General features: G+C 37.2%; 1 protein-coding gene across 1 annotated transcript in view; it reads left to right on the top strand.

The window, feature by feature from the left end:
* The window catches only part of SPAG16 (sperm associated antigen 16), an 849,807-nt gene that overhangs the window by 464,160 nt on the left and 362,011 nt on the right, over nucleotides 1-23,636 (top strand). The gene's annotated exons all lie outside the window — the stretch shown is intronic.

Raw genomic sequence — 23,636 nt, forward strand, 5'->3', positions numbered from 1 at the left:
TTTGCTAGTGTGATACGTGTTTTAAATGTTTTTAAGTTTTGAGAATTTTTAAAATCTTTGATAGTAATTTGTGGTAGGTAGACCAAGCTATAGTGATAACTATTTTATTTTATTTTTTTAATTTCTTTATTGATTAAGGTATTACATATGTGTCCTTATCTCCCCCATTACCCCCCATGTTCCCCACTCGTGCCTTCACCCCCTGTTGTCTGTGTCCATTGGTTAGGCTTATATGCATGCATACAAGTCCTTTGGTTGATCTCTCCCCCTTACCCTCACCCTCCCCTACCTTCCCTCTAAGGTTTGATGGTCTGATCGATGTTTCTCTGTCTCTAGATCTGTTTTTGTTCATCAGTTTATGTTCATTATATTCCATAAATGAGATCATGTGATATTTATCTTTCTCTGACTGGCTTATTTCACTTAGCATAATGCTCTTCAGTTCTATCCATGCTGTTGCAAATGGTAAGAACTCCTTTTATACTGCAGTGTAGATTCCATTGTGTAGATGTACCACAATTTTCTAGTCCACTCATCTACTAATGGGCACTTAGGCTGTTTCCAAACCTTAGCTATGGTGAATTGTGCTGCTATGAACATATATGCTTTCTGATTGGTATTTCTAGTTTTTTGGGATATATTCCTAGAAGTGGGATCACTGAGTCAAATGGGAGTTCCATTTTTAGTTTTTTGAGGAAACTCCATACTGTTCTCCAGAGTGGCTGCACCAGTCTGCATTCCCACCGGCAGTGCACGAGGGCTCCCTTTTCTCTGCATCCTCGCCAGAGATAACTATTTTAGATGAAGAAATATATATAATGTTTCATTTAAAAATAGTCCATATTAATTCTGTAGTTCAGAAAGTTTTTAGTAATTATACAGACATATGACAATTGTGTGTTTTGTGACACTGGTTTCATGATATTCCCATCACACAGCTGAGATTTAGAATACAGTAAGTTTGCCTTCTTAAAAACCTTTAAGTTGTATTCCTGTTACAGATTAGTATATGAACCATGCTAATAAGAACGGCTTCTTTAAAAATGTTTTAGACATTAAGACAATTATGGTCCACTAGAATTCAAGCATATTTTTTAAAATTCTGTACAGAATAATAAAAGATCCCCAACTATGAGAATTTAATTTTACAGTGTGGCAGCCTATTGATTTAAATTTATACTTTCAATAGACAAATTTTACCTTGACATCATAGTGCTAAAGGAGTTTTAATTTGGTTTTCACAAACAATTTCACATCCTTAAATACCTTTGTATTATTTGAGCTAGCAGCTAAGTATTTATGTTCTTGAATTTTGAACCCTGAAATTTCAAAACTTTTAATTATACTTTATAATAATATAAATTAAAGATGTTTTGAAATGCTGTGCAACCAATAATAGATATATATTTTACTGTCATAATTAAAATAGTTGCCACTTGCTTTTTACTGTCTTTGTCATATAGTCTGAAATTTCTTCTCTATACTTAGTCAGGCAAACCTGATTTTAAATAAATATAATACCAATCTTATTATCATACAACAATATCATCTTAAAGTCTTTAGAAAAACAAACCTATTTTTTCTCTCCATGACTGTTATATTCTTGGTAATTCACTAATATTAAAGTATGAGGATCATGGGCAGAACAATAAGAAACTTAAAAGTCAAAGAGTTTAAACCAGGGACCCTGTTAATGAAACCACTTCATCAGTTTGAGGACATAAATTTATCTTTTAAATTAAATTTCTTGGGGTAACAGTAGTTAAACCTATTATATAGGTTTTAAGTGTACAAATCTATGATACATGATGTGTATGTTGCATTGTGTGCCCACCACATAAAGTAAAATCATCTTCCATCACCACATATTTGGCCCTGTTTACACTTTACTTCCCTTCCACCCCTTTCCCTCTGTTGTCTTTGTCTATGAGTTTCAGTTTTATATCCCACAAATGAGTGAAATCATATGTTTATTGGCTTTTTTCTGACTTACTTATTGTACTTAACGTAATATTGTCCAGGTTCATCCATGTTATCACAAATGGCAGTATTTCATCTTTTCTTATGGCTGAGTAGTATTTCATCATATATATTATGTATCACACCTTTTTTTATCCAATCATCTACTGAAGTATACTTTGGTTGTTTCCATGCCTTGGTTACTGGGAACATAAGTGCAGGGCTACATAATCAAAACATTGAAAACTTGAGGGCATATAATTTCAACTTGACCTTCCCAACCCTTTGACCATTTCTTTAAGAAACATAGTATAATTAACATTAATTCTGTTTGAAAAATTAATGCCATGAGCCTTTTTCTCATTTAATAATGAGAAATTTGTGCTTCTGTCATAGATATTTAAATGGAAGAGATTTTAAGAGGTTGAAATATATCAAAGGTTGAAGGAACAAAGGAGAGCAGATGCAAGCTCTAATGAGGGCTTGAACAGAGACCTGAAAATCACAGTCAAACACCAGAAATTATGTTCATATTAAGGAAGTAAAGAAGTACAAGTCAAGAGCAGAACAAAATCAGAATAAGGATAGGGGCACATAAATCTCTTCTAATCTGCATTTATTCAGGAAAAGATTATTTGAAAGGTAGTACAACAAAATTATATCAAAAATATTTGGACTATGAGGATAAAATCATATCTAATTTAATAAGCTCAAAATGCACTTCTATTTGACATACTTTTATTCACAATTTTTTATAAATGCAGGAATAATTGACACTGTTGAGAATAGTTAACATTTATTGAGGGCTCACATTAGTTGTGTCAACTCGTGTTTCCAGGTTGAAATTCTGACAGAGTTAAATTGTGCTGTTATATACATCTAGGACATTATTTGTTATTTCTCATAGTGTATCATTTTTAAAATGTATCTTTGATAAAAATATTTGAAAACCAGTGATATAGTAAAAGAATATATATTATAATTCCAAGCCTTAGGTATTCAGCATCTCTTAGACTATAAGCAAATTATTTAATCTCTCTGAACTAAGATTCTCCATGGAGGAGATCATTTTTTATAGTGTTCTGATGTGTTTCAAAAGGATAATGTATATACTATAATGTGGAAATCCTAGTACAATCACCTTCCATGTTATTGCTAGCTAGGGAGGGATCTTAGAAAGTCATTCCAATCATTTCATGGATGAGAAAAATGTGTATATTTTTTTGTACAAATCAGATGCCTAAGGTTGTGTGAGAGTGTAGGAAGTTTCTAATGAAACTATAAAACACTAATGAATAGATATTAAAAACAAGGGTCAAACCTCATGTTCATGTAATGGTAAAAATAATTTAAATGGTTAACTAAGAGGTAAGGTTGTATATAACAGTACATATACAATATATTAAAATCAAAAGGTTTAAAGACATATGAATCACTGTCTAGAGTTTAGCTTTCCTGTTACTATAAGAAATCTGCTTCTCACACATTTAAAAGCAGAGTTGCATATGGCATAGCATTATTTACATAATGTTATATTTGCAAATACATTGCCTGTGACAAACAGATTATCAGTGTTTACAGATATATACATATATTAGTATATATTTATAACTTGTATATTTGTAAAAGGATAAGTGTTCCTTTCTCATTCAACAGAGAGCCGCCTGGTAATATAATGTTACACATTTCTGCAAATACTCACTATCTAAACAATATCTCTCACTTGGCATACTCAAATGCCATATGTTTTATCATTCAACGATTTATTACAATTTCAGAAAATGTTAAATGGAATTGTGTGAAGTAATAAAAATGAACTGTGAGAATTTATACTTACACTTCTACATTTCTCACTGCCTCATGTTTATGTAGTTTAGCAACACATGCATTTGTCTCCTCTGTCAAAGATAATTTCGGCACGTTTGCAAAGTCACATCCCTAGACAATGCAGGAGCTAAAGTTTGAGCCAGATGAGGACTTTCAGTGGAAAGCTTATTAGTATCAGACCATCAAAAGGGGCAAGGTTTCCTACTACTTGAGGAAAACCTAAATATTCTCTACAAGCAAAACCACAATAAAAATTGTAAAATGGGGGGATGGGTGACCCCATTGGAAAATATGAAAAGTATATGCCCCCTCCATGATTTTTCAAAATATAGTAACATACTCCCAAAATTGTTGGTTCAAAATGAATTTATTGTTTTGTGTTTTGTCAGTGAAGGCTATTGTTCATCCTTGTGTGTTTAAAAAGCACATGGCAAATTCTTTCTGATGGACACAGTGCATCTTAATTGGGAAAGTACTCATTTAGAAAGTAGAGAAGCCCTGGTTTTGATTTTTTTATTTTTTTTTTTTACTTTTTGATTAAGGTATTACATATGTGTCCTTATCGCCCCATTGCCCCCACCCCCACCCCCTGGTTTTGAATTTTGTCTCTCATACTTATTAGCTGAACGGACCTGGTGAAATTTCAACATTTCTGAGCCTCAATTCCTTGAATGTGGAATAATAAAAACCTATTAGGATTTCTACTTCCAAGATAAAATAACAGGAACCAGATTTACCCTACTACCTGAAACAACTAAAAAGGAAAATCAGATTAAATATATGAAATGGGGTTTTTTTAGACATCAAATATTGGGCAATGAAAATCAGTGATATCTGAGAGAGGGGAAGTCAGTGAGAGGAGCCCTACTGACAGCCCCAGAATACTGCTTGGAGAGTTTCTAGGATGGATGAAACCACAGGGAAACCCTGCAGTCTCCCAGAGTTGAGGTGACAGAGGGGGCATCCCAGGGCAGCCAGGGAGCTAGAGTTCACAGGGCAGAGGACAGAACAGGAGACAGCAGAGAGAGAGAGAGAGAGAGAGAGAGAGAACTCGGAAAATTTGCAGAAGGTCCGCTCCAGTCTTTAGCTGAATAGAAATCAGTATCTGCTAAGATAAGGCCAGGGAAAAACCTGTCTGGCATTAAAAGGAAACTTCCCCAGAGCTCACACAAGCCAAGGAATGGTTTTTATCCCTACCAACCAGAGTGAAAAATATCTTGCCATTCAAAAGGACAGTAGGTAGAGAAAAGATTGCCAAGCTCTAGCCCATGGGCCAGCTTGACCTGTGTTCAGGTAGAGTTTTAATGGAACACAGCCACACCCACTCATTTGCATATTGCCTAAGCCTGGTTTCACACCACAGCAGCAGAACTGGGTATTTACAGCAGAGACCGTATGGCCTGTGAAGCCTAAAATACTTAACATCTGACTCTACAGGAAAAAAATTGCAGAAGTGGAGTATTACCTCAGTAGTGAGGCAACCTCAGCCCACGCTCTGGACCGAGTCCCCTTCACTAATGTCCAAGGAGCTATCTAATTGGCTCATGTAAAAACCCATTTAATCTTCCCTCCAGCTCAGTGAGATTGTTAGTTATCCCCCTTTTCACAGAGGAGGAAACTGGGACAAAAAGTCAACAGGAAGCACAGTGACACCTGGCTGATCAAATGTGATGTCAGAGTTCAAAGCCGCCTAAGTCCAGAGACCAGAATTTAAACATGTTATTCTGCCTCTCATTTTACTAATAGTATTCAGTTTCATATTGATTTATGGTCTATTAGAAGTGATCCATTTTCTGTGAATATTGAAATAATCCCATTAATGACCACTTGACAGTGTTTGACTCAGTGCTGACTAAACACACAGAATCCTGTCACTAGTTATCAATTTGTTGTCTCTGGAAGAAGAAAGGAAAAGAGAATATCATTACTACTATTATCTGCCAGATTTGTGATGTGTCTTATGCACAAGGGGGTATTCTAAATGCTTGTGTGTTCCTAATGGGATTTGAGACTCCAACCCTACACCTCAGTATGAATTATGGGAGCACCTGCAGGGCCCTTATTTCTGCCATTTATTTTAAGTCCCAGCCTGATTAGAAACTGAAATAATAAAAGGAAGCAAGCTAACGTCTTTTATCATCTGAGGCATATGGCAGAGTTAATCTAAGTTTCTCCTCCTAAAAGCAAGTCCTTTCTACCACATCAATTTCCTGAGAAAGAAAGACACAAGGAGAGAGGCTAAAATATAAGGGGAAAGGTGACCAGATGACCCTGCTCAATTATTTATAGTCCCATTATTTCTCCCTCCTTTTGAGTGGCTCTATTGTGTATGCAAAATCGTTTTGTCCTCGAGTAGAATATGGGCCTCTCCGGCCCTGTTGAAAGGAACTGGAAAACTAAAGGAAATCAGGTTATGGATCTGATCTCCCTTGTAGACCCCAGTCTATGACTAATACCTAGAATGAAGTAAATCATACTCTAGAAGCTTGGCAAGGTGCTTTCCCTTTTATCATCACAGAACTATGAGTTTTGTTCCATTTCTTCCATTCTAAAGAGTTTTGAGAGCTTTAGTTACACATGTATATTAATGAATACACACATTTGTAGTCTTTGCAAGCCTGAGTTGCATTTCATTTAATCTTTAGCTCTAGAAAATTGTAAAAGGAAAAATTATAGAGATTTACAGGGATTGTTTTATACCTTATCTTTAAAAACAAACAAACAAAAAAATAGCTATATTTTTACTAGTAAATTTGGTTTTGTCATGTGTTAGAGGCAATTTTATTTACCTGATGGCAAGTTTGAAAAATAATATTATACTGATAGTAGGGACACCTTGAAAACTTTAAAGGCATATCAACCAAAGATATATTAATTCAGGGATACTATTCGTAGTTGTATAAAGTAGTATGGCTATAAAACAGTTTTGATTGTTTACTGTTCATTCTGAATGGTTGTTGACAATGCAATATCAGTTGTTAAGTATTTAGGCTATTATCCTAGCAATGGATCATCAATTCTGAGAACTGAAATGTATTTGGATTGCATAAATTATGACAGATTACTATAAATAAGTTACTGACTTTTAAAAAGAGTAAAATGTATACATGTTACAAAGCCTGTTTCTTTCAGATAGTGTGGTGAAGGCCTGGAACAGGGTGCGGGTGTGGGCTAGAATGGGTTAATGGGGGGAAAAGTGGACATCTCTAATACTTTCAACAATAAAGATAAATTTACAAAAGAAAGGTTATATACTTAAACTAATGACATCATTGCACAAACTTCAAAGCCCCCCTTTTGGAATTGCCTTTACAGTTTTAAAAATAATTATTTAATATCCCCAATATTCACAAATATCTTTTCTGAGTCTGGATTGAATTTGTAGAAACATCTGCAAATCATTCACATTTTATGAGTCAGCAAAGGACATCAATCACAAAGTGAGGCTCTAAAGAATAAATATTGTTGTTCATTTATGATTTGTAACATGAAATTGAGCAGGACACTTAATCTCTGTGGACCTCAACTCTATCATCTCTAAAATGAGAGGCATGGCCTAGGGATTGAGTGTCAACCTATGAACCAGGAGGTCATGATCTGATTTCCGGTCAGGGCACATGCCCGAATTTCAGGTTTGATCCACAGTCTGGGGAGTGCAGGAGGCAGCCAATAAAGGATTCTCTTTCATCATTGATGTTTCTCTCTCTCTCACCCTCTCCCTTCCTCTCCAAAATCAATAAAAGAAGAAGAAGGAGAATTAAAGACTTAAATGTAAGACCTAAAACCATAGAAATCTTAGAGGAAAACATAGACAGTAAAATCTGGAACATTTCTTGTAGCAATATTTTTTTCTAATTTATCTTCTAAGGTAAGGTAACAAAAGAAAAAGTAAACAAATGGGACTACATCAAACTAAATTTTTGCCCAGCAAACTGTCAACAAAATGAAAAGACATTTAAAAAATTGCATCTCAAATATAAATGACATCTGTATTGCTCAACAATACCAATTTTTTAAATATATTTTATTGATTTCAGAGAGGAAGAGAGAAGGAAAGGGAGATAGAAACATCAGTGCTGAGAGAGAATCATTGATCAGCTGCATTCTGCATTCCCTAGACTGGGGATCAAACCTGCAACCCAGGCATGTGCCCTGATCTAGAATCAAACCATGACCTCCAGGTTCATTGGTTGATGCTCAACCACTGAGCCATTGGGCAAATACCAGTTTTTATTCTTGCAACACTAGCAATACATTCAGTTCCTGTTTCAACAGGAGTCTTGACAAAAAAAAAAAGGCATAAACTCCTTCATTTTAGTAAATCAATGACTCAATCAAACTCTTCTTATAAGGGCTATATGAGATAGTAAGAATCTGACCCATTCTGGTTAAATCAGAGCAGGAAATAACTTATTAATCTTCCAAATTATAGCCTTGTGCAGATTCAATCAACTACTGCAGCTGCAATTACCTGGATTCTACAAAAAAAGTCACAATTGTGCTATCAATTCCTCAATTTTGTGTAGTATTTTTTCAAGTGTAGTTTTCATTGTTGCTTAGCTCTCTAATGTAGCTGTACTACATATTTGTAACATTGTAGGCATAGATGACAAAAGGTGCTTGAAAATATTTTCACATGCAGATAAAATATTTCCTTGGAAGTCCATTACAAAGTCTATATTCATAATTACATACAAATAATTTCAATCTAGAAAATGCCCAAATAATAACAAATTCTAAATGAATGCCATATTTGATGAAGATTTATTTTATGTAGTATTAATGTAATGAAGACTTTTAAATATATTTACAGTAGTTATATGCATATAATAATTTACAAATGCCAAATCATTTTTCAACACTTTAAAAAGATTTGTATCTCTATACCAAGTGTGAAAAATAAATTTCATAACTAGCTATATCTTCATATCACCTACACAATAAAATATTTGAATGCATATAATTAGCTATGCCCATATGTTTGCAGATATAATAAAAATTACATGTACATGTTAGCATAGCTCACTTTGAAATATGACAATGACATTTTATGCCTATAGTATTCTAGAAAATGCATTTGTATAAAGAAATAAGACATAATCAGACCTTTGAGTTTTTCTAAGGTACATAAAATTATTGTATTAAGAAGAATGTATTATTTTAACTTAATAGCACATAATAGTTTATTAGATTTAAAATTAATATGGTTAAAATTTGCAGTCCACACATACTTCATAGCCCAAAGTCAAGTAGCCCAAGCATTTGTCTTCATTTTAATAGACTGTATATACAGAATTAAATAGATAATCATCCTTAATCTGCCAAGCTGATACTTTTAAATAGGATAATCCTTTAAGGGAAATTGTAGTTCAACAGACGTGCAAATAGCATGGCACTGTGGAAGACGAAGCCTGCACAGTGGGCACTTGTGATAACTTGCAGTTATACTTATCTAAAATTAAATTTCAAGCAATATTCGAATATGATTTACTCAGGATGCTTGAGCTCAGAAGTATCTTTTCACACTTGTAATATAAGAAGAGTATAAATAAAAATAGTTTAAAATTATCTTCATACAGCATCCCTTACTATGACTCCCCTACCCCACCCCCCAAACCTTGAAAGAAATAGTGTGGTATTTGTATTATGAAAATCAATACTCTGTAAATGTTTTAAATGATTAGTTTGACAAACACCTCTGAATAATAAGTATTTCATGCCTTGCCTTCTATCCAAGAATTTTTTCATTCTCTCTTTTGTATTTTTATTGGTCTAATGGTGGAAATTTTGTTAATTCAGTTGACATGTATTTAGTATAAGATACTGTCTTCCAGGCACTGTTCTAAATTCTGGGGCTTAGTGATTTAAATTAGATAAAACTTTATTGACAAACCAAATTGAGGCAATAGACATGAGTCTGAAGGTAATAACTGAGAAAACTGTAAATTAAACTGTTCTGCATGCAGTATGCTCTGTATGCCATCAGAGCATAATTTATATTAGACTAAGCCAGCAAATAAAAAACAAGTTTACAACTATGTAGAACCCCCCTCCCCCACCCACTGTATCCAGGGCAAGAATGGAAGCAGAGAGAATAGTGAGACTGTCCATGCTACGACCCAGAATTAAAGAGCTTGGACTATGGCAGCGACCTCCCTAGAGTAGGCTTTCAGAGACCCTTATGTGGGGTACACTGTCTGCAGAGAATTTAAAAAAGTAATAAAACCATCCTGAAGAAGGTCTGTTTTTATTACACCATAATTTCACCAATTTTAAACGGTGATTAAATACTTATCCCCAAAGACAAATGCTTCAATTGCCCCTCTCCACCCTTTTTATTCCAGTGGACATAGGTGACAACTGAGAAACTGTTAAAATGCCATCATATATTTGAAGGCAGTCAGCATAATTTGCTGATGAATGGGATCTAATCTGTGAAAAATGCAATCTCAAGCGTATTTCCTGCAGCATTCATGTGAAATATGACACTGATACATCCTTTACTCTATACCATGTAATATGTATATAATAAACTTTACATATGGTCTAAGATTTGTTAGTAGATTATGTACTTCATTGGTTTTTCTTTCAATTAATTTGCCAGTTCTATGCTATAGAAAGTGTGTTTCTTTTTCCTATGTTTTAATGCCAGGTAAATTAAGTTCCATTTAATTAATATTCTTTTTACAAGAGTTCTTGATTATTCTTGTTCATTGATTAATGGATTGGTTAAGATGCTTTTGGCTACAAGTGTCAGGAACCCCAACTTGGACTGACAATAAGGAACTTTTAAATCTCTCATAAGAGAAAGTCCACGGGTTGGGCCAGCTTTGGATTTGGTGGGTTCAGCAAATCTAAGATGTTTTCAAGAAGTCAAGCTCTTTCTTTCCCCCTGTTCTGCCATCCTTAGTGTTGGCACCGAGGTGGCCCTGGCTTCTCCACAGATCATAATGCAAGAAGACAAGATCTGGGGAAGGGATGAGACCATTTTCCTGTGGCTCTCAGAAGAGGGGCAACTGCCTCTGGAAGTCCCCCAGTGGACTGCCCTCATGTCCTTTGGGCCAGAATTGAGGCCCTAGAGAGGGGAAGGATCACTTTTATATCCTGCAGTGATGTCAGCTTCCCCATGGGTACGTGCATGCCTGTGTTTGGTGAGGGAAGGAATGTAGAAGAGAAGGCAGGCGAGGAGAAAGGAAAGGGAACTGGGCAGTCAGGGAAGGTCTAACTACTAGAGCAACATAAAAGAACTCGGGAGTAAGAGAGAATCCACTCAGGAAATTGTTTTGTGGGAGACTAGAGGAACATTGCTTTGGATAGGAAAGAGAAAACCAAAGCATCAAAAAAAAATTTTTTGAACTAAAGCAGTTACTTTAGAACTTTATTATGAGGACAACCCACAATAGGAAATTCATTTTCTATCACTATCCTAAAACACAATTTTATACATTAGGAGTGTGGCCGTGTGTGTGTGTGTGTATACGTGTGTGTGTGTGTGTGTGTGTGTGTGTATGATATCTATGATAATTTATAGTATATATGATATCTATGATAATTTATAGTATATAATATATACCATGTATTAGATATAAATATACACATTTTTAGTCTAAGGAAATAAATTATAAATTGTTGAGCTTAGAAGTGAGTTGGCAAATGTTTATTTTAACTCTCTTTTTAGAACTTGTGTCTCAAAGGCAGGCAATATTTTGCATTTTGGTCATTTTCCTTTTTTAGAGATAATGAGGGTGGGGACTCTACGACTGCAGGCAATCGCTTTGAGCTCTGAGCACTTTGAAGAGATTAGCCCCATTGATATTCTCTTCATTTTTTGGAGAGAAATGCTGCCTTCCCCAGGGTATAAGAAGATGGACAGCTATTGAATACAAACTGCTTTTGTCTAGCCGATAGTATGGTATTAAGTATTCTCTTCTCGAAGACATATATGCAATATTAGAAAGTTCTGTAAGATGGTCGGGAGCCTCATTACGCTGACTTGTTCATTTTGTCTGAATCTGCAAAGTTAAATTTGGTATCATTTGCCTAGAAAATATCCTTACAGGGGTTATAAACTGGATTGTATTGTTATTAACCCAGCCAACTTGGTGATGAACAAGTTAATTATCTTGGGGATAAAAAGGGGGAAAAGGCATGATTTCTGCCAGCAATGCAATGAAAAATATACAAATGAACAATTTGGAAGTCTGCATACACAATAGGACTTTACTGGACAGTGACCTATCTCGCCTGTGTGAGTTCAATCCAAGATGTCTTCTTTTGATTTAAAAATGTTACATTTTGCTGGAATTCAGATAAAGCCATATAAATAATAGATTTTGTGCCAGGTGATTTCACATGCATTATGTTGTTCTTTCAGAGAGGTTCAATTAGCAAAAACATCAATTCAAATGACTTTCTGTCACTAAAAAGCGGTCTTCTGTGGGAGAGGGACACATGTACATAAGAATACGACAAATATATATTTACATATATATTTAATTCCAGTGCTGCAGTTCTATCCCGTGTCTGGCTTCAGTACAGGAGCTTCATCCACTGATTAGCTTGCTCTTTCAAGCAATCAGTTAGACACTGAAACCTTTTGAAGGTCAGTGTATCCTTCCCTTTCTGAAAGCATCCTTTTAAATTTAACAGTTTAGCATGTTTCCAAACATGCTTTGTGTTCCCTTGCTCTGTTATATGTACATTAAAAGAAATATTACTTTTATTCAGAGAAGGTAATAAAACCCTGTGATTTAGCCCTACCCAGTTTGGCTCAGTTCGATTCCAGTCAAGGGCACATGCCCAGGTTGGAGGCTTGATCCCCAGTAGGGGACATGCAGGAGGCAACCGATCAATGATTCTCTCTCATCATTGATGTTTCTATCTATCTGAGATCAAATAAAAATATATTTAAAACAAAATAAAAAAAACCTGTGATTTAGGAAACAAGGTTATCATCAAATGAGTCTTTTATTTATGCAATTCTGACTGTCTTCAGGGTATCACAAGTATTGATTCATTGCAGGTCAATTGGATGTGTGAAATAGAAGTGGGATGCTATAAGCTTATGATTACATACTGTGGTTTGAAACAATGAACTTGATGACTTGACATGTTGCTGTACCTCTTTGGCCAGTGTGTTTGAGATAATTTACCTAGGAAAGGACCTGCGATATAATTTTATACATTTCTTCAGAGTGTTAGAAATTAAAAACTCCTGCCATCTGCATCTCTACATCACAATTCCAGTCCTAATATCCTAATCAGAGATCCTGGGCATGCACCATGGGGCACTGAGACAGAGTAATAGGGATGGGTGTGGGATTTCCTAAAAGATTGCTAGGTCAGAAAATTGCTATTCTGCCTTTATCTCCAAGAGCACCACAAGGGATCCCAATATTCTGTGACTCCTTAGCCCTTGACACTAGAGTCAATGAGATTTTTCCAAGATCAATAGAACTTGCAAGGTAATACGATAAAGTAAGAAAATTCTAATCTATAAGTCTAGTCACTTTTGCTTAGGGCCACTGCCTTAGTTATGTTAGACCTTAACTATGATGGTAAAAACTTTGGAGACCAAATTTTGACTCGTTAATACTGAGCTAGATTGTTTATAGGTGCTTAGAATGTTAAAGTGCTCCTTTTTCAGTGTGCTTTTCTCTAACTTACAAAATGTGTTCTGTGTTTAGTTGCATTTTGCTGAGTTATTCGCAATCCCCTTGTAAATGATAGAAATAATAATTATCTCTAAATATTTTTGATTGATAACTACAAAGAAAATGTTTATTGAGAGCCATTAATCCTAGTCATTAGCAGTCACTAGGATTTTTTTTCCTGAGCTATTCAGATTATTTTTGAAAAGCACCCATTAAACTCACTTAAAGTTTAAATTTGTGCATTTAATTCAACAATTTTTCCTGGCTTTTACAGGAGAATTTTGGGTCTTTGCACGAGTCAAGTGTACCAGTACATTCGCTCTACTCCTATGTTGTAAAAGATTTGATCTTGTTTCATAGATTTAGTGGGTCCACAAATAGCTAGTGGAAGAATCAGGTTTGAAAATATTGATCTGTAACTGATATCAGTGTATAAAGTGTTAACTGAAATTCTTAAGAACAATAAATAAATATTGCATCTTGTAAGTGAAAAATAATTAATGTTAAAAAATTGAGTTTTTGTTACCTGCACGTATTAAATCAATCCCAAAATGCTAACTCCTCACTCACTTCAGTCCAGTGTGAGGAGCGCTTTCCTCCGTCAGCTATGGCCCGGGGTGACAAAGGCCCTTTCATTTTCAGCACCGTTTCAAAGGTCACTCTGGAAGTCAGCATCTAGCAGTCGGCAAGAGAAGGAAAGAAAAAACAGAAAGCCTGCTCCTTATCTACCTTTGCACAGATGCACAAATAAGCCTTTTCTACTACCAGGGCCAGTTGCTATAGACAGTTATCCCTTAAACATGAATACATGTTGGAAAATTACAGGATAGACCTGGGGAAAATTGTAAAAATTACAATGAAAAAGTTCTCCAAACAGATCTTAATATGCCCTGCTTGTCAGTTCATTCTACCCTGTAGTTGTCATTTTCCATGTAGGCTACAAAGTTGTCTTTGAAAGGTTTATTTTAGCAAATGCCTGTTCCATCTACACACAAAGAAAATGAAATAACCCTATAATTGTGTGGATTTTTTAAAAAGTAATCTAACAAAAAGGTTCTTCTTTTCCTTTGATTCCAAAGAATGTACAGTTGTACATTCTCTTCCTTTGGGAGCTCAATAAGACAATCTTCCTCTGAGTCTTTCAAGCATCTCATATAACAATAGAAGTGCAGTAATGGTCAATTTTTTTTAAAGCTTCCTGGCTTGCTTGCACTCCCAAGAGAGACTCAGTGGATTTACTGTGTATGTGTGTATATATATATATATATATATATATATATATATATATATATATCAACACTAATAAAAGAGAAAAATGGTAATTGGCGTACGAGCTACCCTTTTCATTGGCTAATCAGGGCTATATGCAAATTAACTGCCAACTAAGATTGGCAGTTAATTTGCATATGTAGGCACAATGCAGGGAGGCGAAAGGGAAAGCAGGAAGAAGCCCCCTGCCACTGACAGTGATTGGAAACCCAGGGGGGAGCTAAGAGCTGGGGGGCAGGGCAAAGGTGGCCCTGGGGCTGCCTTTGCCCTGCCCCCCAGCCATGATCAGAGAATCAGGTGCCTTTTCCTCCCTGGCCAGTGATAGCAGGAAGTAGGGGTGGAGCCAGCGATGGGAGCTGGGCACGGTCGAAGCTGGCAGTCCCAGGAGCTAGGGGTCCCTTGCCTGGGCCTAAAGCGAAGCCCATGATCGCGGGGCCGCTGCAGCTGCGGGTCCCTGCTGCCCGGGCCGGACGCCTCAGCCAGAGGCGTCCGGCCTGGGCAAGGGGCCGATCCTGCGATTGGAGAGTGATGGGGGTCAACACCTGAGGGCTCCCAGTATGTGAGAGGGGGCAGGCTGGGCTGAGGGACACTCCCCCCCGCCACCCAGTGCACGAATTTTGTGCACCGGGCCCCTAGTGTATATATATATATATATATATATATATATATATATATATATATATATATATATATATATGTGTGTGTGTGTGTGTGCGCATGTGTGTGTGTGTGTGTGTGTTTTTAAATAGTTCTTTAAACAATATATACTTTCCTTTTTTTGTTTTTTTTTCCTCTCTTTATTGGTTAAGGTATTACATATGTGTCCTTATCCCCCAGTTGCCCCCACACACACTCATGCCCTCACCCCCCTAGTGAACGTGTCCATTGGTTAGGCTTATGTGCATGCATACAAGTCTTTTGGTTGATCTCTCCCTCTTACCTCACCCTCCCCTACCTTCCCTCTGAGGTTTGACAGTCTGATCTATGCTTCTTTGTCTCTGGATCTGTTTTAGTTCATCAGCTTATGTTGTTCATTATATTCCATAAATGAGTGAGATCACGTAATATTTATTTTTCTCTGATTGGCTTATTTCGCTTAGCATAAGGCTCTCCAGTTCCACCCATGCCATTGCAAATGGTAAGAATTACTTTTTTTCTTACCTTAGCGTAATATTCCATTGTGTAGATGTACCACAGTTTTTTAATCCACGCATCTGCTGATGGCCACTTAGGCTGTTCCCAAGTCTTAGCCATGGTAAATTGTGCTGCTATGAACATAGGGGTGCATATATCCTTTCTGATTGGTGTTTCTAGTTTCTTGCGATATATTCCTAGAAGTGGGATCACTGGGTCAAATGGGAGTTTTATTTTTAGTTTTTAATCAACATCATTAAAATGTCCATACTACCCAAAGTAATCTATAGATTCAATTCACTTCCCATTAAAATACCAATGGCATATTTCATAGACCTAGAACGAACTCTCCAAAAATTCATCTGGAATAAAAAAAGACCCCAAATAGCTGCAGCAATCTGAGAAAGAAGAACAAAGTAGAAGGGATCTCAATACCAGATATCAGGCTGTATTACAATGCCACTGTTCTCAAAACTGCCTGGTACTGGCACAAGAACAGACATATAGACCAATGGAATAGAATAGAGAACCCAGAAATCAACCCAAACCACTATGCTCAATTAATATTTGACAAAGAAGGCATGAACATACAATGAACTCAAGACAGTCCTTCAATAAATGATGTTGGGAAAATTGGACAGATACATGCAAAAAAAATGAAACTAGACCACCAACTTGCACTATATACTTTTCTTTGAAGTTACAGTGGTTTTTCTAGACATTATTAGCAGATCTATGGGGCTAGAATTTTATGCCAGGTTATTTTTAATTTATATTTTTGCAATATTTCTTATTTATTTATAATTAGTGCTAAACCCTAACTCCAGGAATGCTCATAAATATGGAACATTTATTAGAAAATTAATTAAGGTCTAATTTTAAGGATAATGTTGGTAATACCACTCTGTTAATGACAACTCTCAGTATGTATTATACTAATTAAAAAAGGAAAACCATCTTTCTTGCCAAGAAATATGAAGTTATGGTTCTGTTGGTCATGTACACCCTATGTTTGTTTAAGCTCAAAAACCCTGATGTTTTTTACTTCTTTTTCGTAACATATGGACTATCACCCAGTGCTATTTGGCTTGAGAAATGCTGCAACATGTTCCCCCTAGAATTGTCTTTAAAAAGACTGGCCTGACCATGCAGTTCCCTTCTTCAAAACCCTTGGTGGGAGCTTCTGTTCTGCCAGCCATTTCGGTAGCAACCTCAGGAGTCTCCATCTTTGCTCTGTAGATTTGTCTTCTTTTCTGAGTGGAAAATCCTGATTCATTCTCTAATTCTATATTCAAATAGCACTTTTTCTAATATCACTCTCTCACTTCTACTCAACTCCATTCCCTGGAGCAGAATAAATTCCTTTCTCATCTATGCTCTTATTGCACTTTGAACGGATCTCTATTATTTATCAAACTGCATTAGCATTAATTTGTGTTTCACCTGCTGTCTCCCTTGCAGGATTGAATTCCTGGAGACAGCCATGCTTGTTCACCTTTCTGTTTCTCATCATTGCCACTGTGCCACATATTGGCCTACTGTGGGTGCCCAATAAAGGTCTATGGGATTATGTTGAAGTTAATTTTATGCTGAAATAGATAAGGTTAAAGCAGAAAGAATTCTAGAGCTATCTTTGGCCTGAGACATTTGCTTATAATAATTAAGTGTACATATAGTAATTACATTATAAAGTTTATAATCAGAATGGTAAAATCAAACACATGAGGACACTGATCCTTCCATTTCAGAACTTCTCACTTAGCCTTCCCTTAAAGAGAAATGGAAGTTTTTGGATTTGAGAAAGCCAGATTATTGAAAACACAGTAAGATTTATTCCAAAGACCTTTTATTAAAAAAAAAAGTAATTGCATTTGCTTTCCAGTTTGTGTTGATGTGTTTAAAGCATGAATAAATATTAATATTGTGCTTTATTGGGTATTGATAATACTTCTACTAGGGTCAAATTATCATTATAATGAAGTTTCACAATAATTAATTAAAACCATGAACTTCTTCCTATAAACAGAAATGTAATATGACTTAATAATTTTCTAGTTGTATTCAAAATATATTTTAAGTGATAAACATAGGATATAGATATGTGTATGTATATCCCAATTTTGTGAAATATCTATCATAATATATATATAAAGAACATATATCTCATATATATATATCTTAATATATATATGTGTGTGTGTGTATGTATATATATATGTGTATATATATATGTGTATATATATATATATATGTATATATTTGCATATGCCAACATATAGAAGAACCTCCTATAGCAGGTTATCTTTTCTAAATTTCCTATAATGGTCATTTTAATTTGCATTACCCAGAATTCTTATTTAAAATGTTATTAAATCTAACATAATTAAATTTACTTAGGATATTTTTGGAATAAAAAGTTCTTGTTTAACTGAATTATCTTTCTTTAGACAGGAGATGCTGGGTTTCTGAAAACACGGTGGTATATTTTTATAATACACTAATCTAGGAAATTGGAATGTAGGAGTCTTGAGGTTGCTATATTACGTAGTTTGTAAAGTAATGAAAGTGATGGTAATCACTGAAGAAAACTGCACATATAAAATTGGAAACAGATGCTAATACACAGGTGGTTGAACAAAAAATAATACAGCCCTGGTTCAGCAGTCTTGTATTGAAGGAACATCTGGATGTGTGCTGTATCCCTAAGCTAGAACTAGCTAACAAGAAATAAAATCAGGGACTTTCTTCAGTAAATAGAGTTGAGTCAAGAAGGGAATTTTAAGGTGATCTTTAAGTCTGTAATTCTTTTGAAAGCCTGTAAGTTAACGAGGCTGATTCATATGAACCATGCCTAAAGATATGTTGCTAACAAATATCTCATAGATATGTCGCATGTGTGCATACAACTAAGTTTGTTTTATAGCACATAGTCTTTTAAATATTAAAGTAATGTCAGCTTTATTAAATATGAGCATGCATATTATAAAAGCACCAGAGACTGAAGTACCTATATTGCCTACAGTTGGTGAGTAATGCAGGGGGACATTAAAAAATTACCCAGCAGCCTGCAGGTCTTTATGTTTTATACACATATTGAGGGAAGAATAAAACAGATTTGACATTTCTGCATATTCATATTATTTAGGAGATTTGTCCAGAGCAGAATGAGAATTTTTGTTTCAATCCTCTTTTCATATGAGGCCAGAGTTGTCCACAGTGAGTCAACAAGCAATGGCTTCAACATCTCAGTATAAAAGAACAATTGGCCATAAAAATTACCTAGAATTTGGAGTTGGTATGTAGTCCCATTATACTGCTAGGAATAGCACTCAGAGTTCAGGTACTTCCAAAATAAATTTTAACTAGCTTAGATTTTAATGTCCTTCCAATTTAATTACCAACAAATTTTGACTAAGAAGTCAACATTCATCCTCCTTTTAAATGACCAGTTAATTCAGTAAGAACAGTATAACATTCAGGCAACCAAATGTACTGCATAGCATCCTATCTAATAATAGACAAACATGGTAATTAACTGTACCTCCAACATGCTTCCCATTGGCTAATCAGGGCGATATGCAAATTTAACTGCCAACCAAGATGGCGGCCGGCAGCCAGGCAGCTGAAGCGAACAGGAGGCTTGCTTGCTCCAGTGATGGAGGAAGCCAAGGTTCCCTGCCTGTCACTGCTGGGCTCTGCGCTTACACTCTAAGAAACAATGTTGCAATTATAGAAGCTAAACAATCCCCAGGCTTTCAGCCAGCCGGCCAAGCTGGAGTTGCAACAGTATTTCAATTACAGAAGCCAAACAAACCAGATACCTGCTTTCAGCAGCCAAGGTCTCAGAGCTGGAGCCGAGCCTCAGAGCTAAAGCTGGCTCTCAGTTCCAGAAACAGCCATAGAAGGTAAATAAATCCCAGAATAAAAAAGAAAAAGAAAAAAAGGAGCGGTTGGAGCTTCAGTCACCTGCCAGCCTGAAAACAGCCCTCAGCCTCTCACCCGGACTGGCCAGGCGCCCAGTGGGGACCCCCACCCTGAAGAGTGTGTGACCAGCTGCAAACAGCCATCATCCCCTCACCCAGGCTGGCCAGGCACCCCAGTGGGGACCCCCACCCTGATCCAGGACACCCTTCAGGGCAAACCAGCCGGCCCCCACCCATGCACCAGGCCTCTATCCTATATAGTAAAAGGGTAATATGCCTCCCAGCACCGGGATCAGTGGAGCAGTGAGGCCTCACTGCCCTGGTGTCAAGTGGAGCCGCAAGGCCTCCCAGCACTGGGATCAGTGGAGCCACGAGGCCTCCTAGCCCCTGGAGCAGCTTGACGGGGCAGCGCCCAAACCCCCTGATCGCCCTGCGGCTCTGTGTGTGACAGGGGGTGGGGCCACAACCTCCCTATCTGCCCTGCTCTGTTCGTGACAGGGGATGGCACCCCAACCCCCTGATCGGCCCTGCTCTGTGCCTGATAGGGGGAGCTCCCCAACCCCTTGATCAGCCCTGCTCTGTGCATGACAGGGGTTGGCACCACAACTTCCCCATCAACCCTGCCTTGAGTGTGATGGGGGCAGCGCCCCAACCCCCAATCGGCCCCACCCTGAGCATGACTGGGGGTGGCATCGCAACCTCCCGATCCACCCTGCTCTGTGCATGACAGGGGGTGGCGCCCCAACTCCCCAATTGGCCCTGCTCTGAGCTGCACCTAGGGATTGGGCCTGCCCTCTGCCAGCCGGCAGCGGGCCTAAGCCAGCAGGTGGTCATCCCCTGAGGGGTCCCAGACTGCAAGAGGGCACAGGCTGGGATGAGGGACTCCCCCTCCCCCCCGAGTGCACAAAGTTTTGTGCACCGGGCCTCTAGTCCTATGTAATAAAAGGCTAATATGCAAATTGACCAAACAGCAGAACAACCAGTTGCTATGATGTGCATTGACCACCAGTGGGCAGATGCTCAATGGAGGAGCTGCCTCCTGGTAGTCAGTGTGCTCCCACAGTAGTGCGCCACTCATACAGAAGCTGGACTCATGCCTGGCAAGCACAGTGGTGGTGGCAGGAGCCTCCCCACCCTCCACATCAGGCAGATATCCCCTGAGGGGTCCCGGACTGTTAGAGGGTGCAGGCCGGGCTGAGAGACCACCCCCCCCACAGTGCACAAATGTCGTGCACCGGGCCTCTGGTTATAGAATAATCACAAAACTAAGGAAAAATGTCTGTGCAAATTTGAATGGTGTCTCTGTAGAGTAAGCTCTAATGATGTTTTATGATTAGATTTTTCTTGTACCTAAAGAAATTTTCTAGAATAAGTAAAAACTTGGGCTCAATGTGAAAGTTCTAATATTAGACTGATACAAATGATCTTTGACCCTTGCTTAGTCTATAACTCAAGCCAAACCTACCTGGGGCCACTTTTGACTTGGAATGAATTTTGCATTTAAAAAGCTGTGTTCTCTCCATCATCCTTGATTTTTTTTATCAGTTTTATTAATGGTACAAGTATTCTGTGCTATCTAAAAGTAAAGAAGACTTCTAGATAATTTTACTTTCTTAGTTTATGTTTTACAACTAAGTTTAGAAATAATTTTACAAAACATGACAAATATTGTTTGAAAGGCATTAAATTAGCAATAGTCAGAATATAGATTAACAGGGGACATCTGGGAAGGAGGAAAAATGACAAATTTGAGCAGATATAACAAAGGACTATCTAAAATGAGAAATGTGATTTTGTATTTTAAATTTATGTACTTATAACACATCTCTCACCTTAATACTAAGCTGACAGAAGCATGTCAGCCTAACATGACATAATGAGCAGAGAGAAGGGAAGTCACACTTCTTGGCTAAATGTAATGGTACAAAATAGAAACTCCTGATTTGACATGGTAGAATGTGTCAGGTGCTTTTTTTTAGCAAGTTGATCATGAGGGGTGTTAACATCGCTCTTTGTTTTATAAGCAGACTTTTTTCTCTTTTCCTGATTGATGGCTGCCAGTCCTACTCTATGAGCACAGGGATGGAGCATGATGGAGGAGCGTGTACAACTGCTCCCCTCATGGACTTCTCTGTGGAAGGCACACAGATTGCCTGAGCATGTCCCTAGCTAGCTCACATGCTTTTTAATCTTTCCTCCCTTCACTTTATCTTCCTTCTTTACACACCTAGGTTTAAATGTTACCAAGCAAAAGTCTTACAATTCTCTACCATTGTCACTTTCATAAGATGTAAAAATTGTATATTTTCATCCAGGCAAAGCACCCAGTAGTCAAGCTGATGGCTTTCGTTTTTGAGTCAATATTATAAACAGTAAGAAATGTCTAAAAGATGGTTCCGATCTAGTCAAGGTTGGGATGGACTGCTTCTCTAACTGCTGTGCCTCTTGCACCACAGTGAGTTAAAGTACTTTTCAGATGGCCCCTAAAATCTCAGCTACATGCTATTAAATTCCACCCACCACCAACACACACTCCTCACACACACACAAAGTCATTGAGAACAGGAAATGTAACAATGATTTAAAACCCTATGTTATCTAAAAAGTTTTGCGGTCTTTAATCTTCTATATATTTTTCACTAGATTGCTCATGGAGTAAAAGGAACTGACAGTTTATCTCTTTCTCTTTTGTACCTTTCGCTGAAAAAAAAATAACAAAAGAAGGAAAATTAAACTTAAGTATCTAGACATAGTTTACACTAGATCACAAGCTCTATAGTTATCAGGGGTTTTCTCTTTTGATTATTTTTATTTTTTAGTATATAGGTGACCCATTTCTCACTTTAAAAGTAAACATACCAATGAGTCTAGTAGGATATTGACATTCACAAATATGGTTTATACCTTTTTAGGGAGTGTAATCTAAAATAGATGTGAATAATTAACAGATAGACTGATGTGCATTATACAACCAATATTAAAAAATAATAGCCTCTCTTGCAATTATTTCTTCTGTTCAATGCAAGTGCTACAAGATGGCAAATGTGCATTAGGTCAATGTATTTCATGATGAGGATGAAAAGGGCTATTTTTTTCAATCTTTTTATAGCTACTGCATAATTGTGTAAGCTATAGGGTACAGATTTATAAGATATAAAGGTATCAATGTGATGTAGTGGCCTCAAGACTGAATCAAATGCTACAGTCAATTTTGAAATTTTCCTACTTACTTGGCATTTTAGCCATTTTAGGGAACATATCTATACTTATAAAAGAGTAATATGCTAATTAGACCAGACATCTTCCAGACAAAGCCACAGTCGCGGGGGCCGAGGCAGAGGTGGTTAGAGGCGATCAGGCTGGCAGGGGAGGGCTGTTAGGGGCAATCAGGCAGGCAGGCAGGCAGAGTAGTTAGGAGCATCAAGCAGGCAGGCAGAGTGGTTAGGGGCATCAAGCAGGCAGGCAGAGTGATTAGGGGTGATCAGGCAGGTAGGCAGATGAGCGGTTAGGAGTCAGCAGTCCTGGATTGCAAGAGGAATGTCCGATTGCCAGTAGTTGGACATCCCCCGAGGGGTTCTGGATTGGAGAGGGTCCAGGCCAGGCTGAGGGACACCCCCTCCTGTACATGAATTTCATGCACCAGGTCTCTAGTCTCTTTATAAGGTGCCAGAATCCTGTCAATTTATTGGCTTGATACCACATTCATTGACCAGATCATGTCCAAACTTCCCTACAAAAATTTGGAAATTTAATAAAATATATATTTTGAAAATTGTTATTTTGTCACTGTGGCCATTGGCTGTCTACTTCTTAAATCCCAGATTATCAGGAACTCTATAAGAAATCATAGCAATGAAGTGATTGGTATACA

This window comes from Myotis daubentonii, chromosome 7 (genome assembly GCF_963259705.1).
Source record: "Myotis daubentonii chromosome 7, mMyoDau2.1, whole genome shotgun sequence".
NCBI lineage: Eukaryota > Metazoa > Chordata > Mammalia > Chiroptera > Vespertilionidae > Myotis > Myotis daubentonii.